Genomic DNA, 6,064 nt, shown 5'->3' on the forward strand with positions numbered 1-6,064 from the left:
TTTCAAGTAGCATTGGAACTCTATTGCTTCTATACGTAGAGATCTGCAAACGCTATTTCCTAGCAACTAAGTGTCGCATTTATATTCTTTTGCAGTGAAAACGAGGTATACATGACACTTCAAAATGAACATTATACCTTATCAGGAAACATACAAGTGAGATGCGATATCGCGTTTTAAGAAGAATTAGGACCCTATTGCCTCGATGCGGAGACATCTGCAAACGCTATTTCCTATCATGGAAGTGTCGCATTCACATTCTTTTGATGTGAATACGTGGTATACATGACACTTCGCAATGAACATTATATCTTATCACGAAACATAGAAATGAGATGCGATACCGCGATTTAAGAACCATGGGAACTCTATGGCTACGATGCGGAAACATCTGCAAACGCTATTTCCTAGCAAGGAAGTGTCGCATTTACATTCTTTTGATGTGAATACGAGGCATACATGACACTTCGCAATGAATATTATATCTTATAACGAAACATAGAAATGTGGTGCGATATTGCGATTTAAGAAGCATTAGAACACTATTGCTACGATACGAAGATATCTGCAAACGCTATTTCCTAGCAACTAAGTGTCGCATTTACATTCTTTTGAAGTGAAAACGAGGTATACATGACACTTCGCAATGAACATTATACTTTATCAGGAAACATACAAGTGAGATGCGATATCGCGTTTTAAGAAGAATTGGAGCTCTATTGCTACGATACGTAGACATCTGCAAACGATATTTCCTAGCAGGGAAATGTCGCACTTACATTCACTTGAAATCAATACGATGTATACATGACACTTCGCAATGAATATTATACCTTATCATGAAACATAGAAGTGAGATGCGATATCTCGTATTAAGAAGCATTAGATCTCTGTTGCTTCGATACGTAGACATCTGCCAACGCTATTTCCTAGCAAGGAAGTGTCGCATTTGCACTCATTTGAAGTGTAGACGAGGCATACATGACACTTCGCAATGAATATTATATCATATCATGAATCATAGAAATGAGATGGGATATCGCGTTTTAAGAAGCTTTAGAACTCTATTTCTACGATACATAGACGATACATCTACAGACGCTATTTCCTAGCAAGGAAGTGTCGCATTTACATTCATTTGAAGTGAATGCGAGGTATAGATAACAATCAACAATGAATATTATATCTTATCACGAAACATAGAAATGAGATGCGATATGGCGTTTTAAGGGGCATTAGTACTCTATGGCTTCGATACAGAGATATCCGGGAACGTAATTTCCTAGAATGGAACCTCCTCGCTCCCCCCAGCATCAACCCCTGGACGCATGCAACCAGCCTAACTCGCCTGCAGAACCAGCAACTGGAAGTGTTCGCGCGCGCATACCTGCACGCGCTCACTCACACAGAGTTCCGTTGCCTCGCTCGCACCGCCGAGTATACCTGTCTCGCTCGTAACGGGCACCAGTGTCTGACTCGCACCACCGAGTATACCTGTCTCGCCCGCACCAAGGACGGGCAGCCCTATCTCCCTCGCACCGAGGATTCCGTCCTGCAGGAAGACGTAGCCGCAGCCCATCACCTGAATGGGGCCTTTTCCAATTCCGGGAACAGGATCTGCTAGAACCTATATATTATATTACTTCTAAGCTAGGACATACATACCATATCATGACGCATATATAAGAATTCCTAGATCTAAGTTACACTAAGTAGGATGCGTCCGGTCAGGGGCATACGCCGCTAGCCCCACCACGAGCCGCGAGTCCCCACTCGCTGGACCGCGCGCTCGCCGCCTCGAGACGCGAGTCCCCCACTCGCGGGACCGCGATCTCCCTACCACGAGCCTCCGCGGGCGTGGCACCCCGCGAACCGAGGAGGTCAGAGACGCGTCTCCAGAGCACAAACTCTGACTCGAGATCTCCTAGCGAGGAGTCGAAACCTCTAGCTCTAGAACGTTAGCCACCTCAATGTGGTGTTCAGGCATCGTATTTCTATTCCCATTTTAACTTAGTCTTAGTCTTAGAATAATTGCAGTTCTTGTATACTTTAAACCTAGAATATATTTTATTTTTACTTTTACTATATCCAAGTACAAGTTCTTTCACCAAGTCTACTATCTCCACATCCATTAATTTTATCAAGTGCTTACAATACTAGTTCTACTTTTAACATTACATTTAACTACGAATTCTTCCACGTGTTCTTCCATACAACTGGGATTGCTCTACATCAAATTGAAGGAGTATAGAAATCGGCTTTGTGACGTTGAGACTGCCGCCTATCCTTCAGATCTTAGTCGAAAGTACAGAAAAACCTGGTGAATGAATCGTGCTTCCGGTTTGCGAAAAACGCGACGTGCGAGTAGGAAGAACTTCATACGATCACTTGTGCGTGAATATTTGGAGGGCGTTCCAAGAGTCCTCGTATACCAGCGACCTGCCTTCGCACCAGCCCAGACGCCGCTTTCCGAGGCGACAGTCGACACTTCCGATCCAGACACCACGACGCATCACGCCGATTCTGCCACATTCAGCATCATCGCTGAATTCCGACCGCCGTCCTCCTCTTCGCTGGAGACTGATCGAGATTTCCGTAGCAGCCAACAGAACGAAATCCGCTACGATCCCAGCGAACGATCCTCCACGCCGTTTCTACGTACAAATCGAGAGAGAAGTCATCGAAAGGTAGGGTCATTCCCTTATTATCGCGAGTGTTGTCGCTAGTGTCGCGTCAGCCGAAATTGTCGGACCCGGTCTTAACGCGTTCCCGCCGACCGAATTACCGAAAAATAGGCTCGTGTTGTAAAACATCCGGAGCAACGGAAAATAGTTTCGTCGGACGTGACACCTCGTATTCACTTCAAAAGAATGTAACTGCGGCACTTCCTTGCTAGGAAATAAGGTTTGCACACATATAGGTATCGAAGAAATAGAGTTCTAATACTTCTTAAAACGAGATGTCGAATCTCATTTCTATGTTTCATGATAAGATATAATATTCATTGCGAAGTGTCATGTATACCTCGTATTCACTTCAGAAGAATGTAACTGCGACACTTCCTTGCTAGGAAATAAGGTTTGCAGATATCTAGGTATCGAAGAAATAGAGTTCTAGTACTTCTTAAAACGAGATGTCGAATCTCATTTCTATGTTTCATGATAAGATATAATATTCATTGCGAAGTGTCATGTATACCTCGTATTCACTTCAGAAGAATGTAACTGCGACACTTCCTTGCTAGGAAATAAGGTTTGCAGATATCTAGGTATCGTAGCAAGAGAGTTCTAATGCTTCTTAAAACGGGATGTCGCATTTCATTTCTATGGTTCGTGATAAGATATAATATTCATTGTGGAGTGTTATGTATACCTCGTATTCACTTCAGTGGAATGTAAGTGCGACATTTCCTTGCTAGGAAATAGAGTTTGCAGATGTCTACGTATATTAGCAATAGGGTTCTAAAGCTTCTCAAAACGCGATGTCGCATCTCATTTCTATGTTTCATGATCAGCTATAATATTCATTGCGAAGTCTCATGTACACCTCGTATTCACTTCAAGAGGATGTACATGCGACACTTCCTTGCTAGGAAATAGCGTTTCCAGATGACTTCGTGTCGAAACAATAGGTATCTAATGATTCTTAAAAAGCGATATCACATCTCACTTCTATGTCTCATGATAAGATATATTATTCATTATGGAGTGTTATGTATATCTCGTATTCACGTCAAGAGAATGTAAATGCGACACTTCCTTGCTAGGAAATAGCGTTTGCAGATGTCTACGTATCGTAGCAAGAGAGTTCTAATGATTCATAAAAAGCGATATCACATCTCACTTCTATGTCTCATGATAAGATATATTATTCAATATGGAGTGTTATGTATACCTCGTATTCACGTCAGAAGAATGTAAATGCGACACTTCCTTGCTAGGAAATATTGTTTGCAGATGTCTACGTATCGTAGCAGTGGAGTTCTAATGCTTCTTAAAACGCGATATCGCATCTCACTTCTATGTTTCATGATAAGATATAATATTCATTGCGAAGTGTCATGTATACCTCGTATTCACTTCAAGAGGATGTAAATGCGACATTTCCTTGCTAGGAAATAGCGTTTCCAGATGACTACGTGTCGTAACAATAGGGATCTAATGACTCTCAAAACGCGATATCACATCTCACATCTATGTTTCATGATATGATATATTATTCATTATGGAGTGTTATGTATACCTCGTATTCACGCCGAAAGAATGTAAGTGCGACCCTTCCATGCTAGGAAATAGCGCTTGCAGATGTCTACGTATCGTAGCAATAGAGTTCTAATGCTTCTTAGAACGCGATATCGCACCTCATTCCTATGTTTCATGATAAGATATAATATTCATTGCGAAGTGTCATGTATACCTCGTATTCACTTCATAAGGATGTAAAAGCGACACTTCCTTGCTAGGAAATAGCGTTTCCAGATGACTACGTATGAAAACAATAGAGTTCTAATGCTTCTTAAAACGCGATATCGCATCTCACTTTATGTTTCATGATAAGACATAATATTCATTGCGAAGCGTCATGTATACCTCGTATTCGCTTCAAAAGAATGTAAATGCGACTATTCCTTGCTAGGAAATAGCGTTTGCAGATGTATACGTATCGTAGCAAGAGTGTTCAAATGCTTCTTAAAACGAGATGTCGCATTTCATTTCTATATTTCGTGATAAGATATAATATTCATTGTGGAGTGTTATGTATACCTCGTATTCACTTCAAAAGAATGTAAATGCGACACTTCCATGCTAGGAAATAGCGTTTGCAGATGTCTGCCTATCGTAGCAATAGAGTTCTAATGCTTCTTAAAACGCAATATCGCATCACACTTCTATGTTTCATGATAATATATAATATTCAATGCGAAGTGTCATGTATACCTCGTATTCACTTCAAAAGAATGTAAATGCGACACTTCCTTGCTAGGAAATAGCGTTTCCAGATGACCACGTATCGAAAGAATAGAGTTCTAATACTTCTTAAAACGAGATGCCGCATCTCATTTCTATGTTTCATGATAAGATATAATATCCATTACGAAGTGTCATGCATACCTCGTATTCACTTCAATGGAATGTAAATGCGACACTTCCATGCTAGGAAATAGCGTTTGCAGATGTCTACGTATCGTAGCAATAGAGTTCTAATGCTTCCTAAAACGCGATATCGCATCTCACTGCTATGTTTCATGATAAGATATAATATTCATTATGGAGTGTTATGTATACCTCGTATTCACTGCAAAAGAATGTAAATGCGACCCTTCCATGCTAGGAAATAGCCTTTGCTGATGTTCGCCTATCATAGCAACAGAGTTCTAATGCTTCCTAAAGCGAGATGTCGCATTTCATTTCTATATTTCGTGATAAGATATAATATTCATTGTGGAGTGTTATGTATACCTCGTGTTCACTTCAAATGAATGTCAATACGACACTTCCTTCCTAGGAAATATTGTTTGCAGATGTCTACGTATCGTAGCAGTAGAGTTCTAATGCTTCTTAAAACGAGATGTCGCATTTCATTTCTATGATTCGTGATAACATATAATATACATTGTGGAGTGTTTTGTATACCTCGTATTCACTTCAAAAGAATGTAATTGCGACACTTCCCTGCTAGGAAGTAGAGTTTGCAGATGTCTACGTATCGAAGCAATAGAGTTCTAATGCTTCTTAAAACGCGATATCGAATCTCACTTCTATGTTTCGAGATAAGATATAATATTCATTGCGAAGTGTCATGTGTACCTCGTATTAACTGCAAAAGAATGTAAATGCGGCATTTCCATGCTAGGCAAAAGCGTTTGCAGATGTCTACGTATCGTAGAAATAGTGTTCTAATGCTTCTTAAAACGCGATATCGCATCTCATTTCTATGTTTCATGATAAGATATAATATTCATTGCTAAGTGTTATGTATTCCTCGTCTACACTTCAATTAAATGTAAATGCGCCACTTCCTTTCTAGGAAATAGCGTTTCCAGATGTCTACGTATCGAAGCAAT

Source organism: Xylocopa sonorina, unplaced genomic scaffold (assembly GCF_050948175.1).
Source record: "Xylocopa sonorina isolate GNS202 unplaced genomic scaffold, iyXylSono1_principal scaffold0240, whole genome shotgun sequence".
Taxonomy (NCBI): Eukaryota; Metazoa; Arthropoda; class Insecta; order Hymenoptera; family Apidae; genus Xylocopa; species Xylocopa sonorina.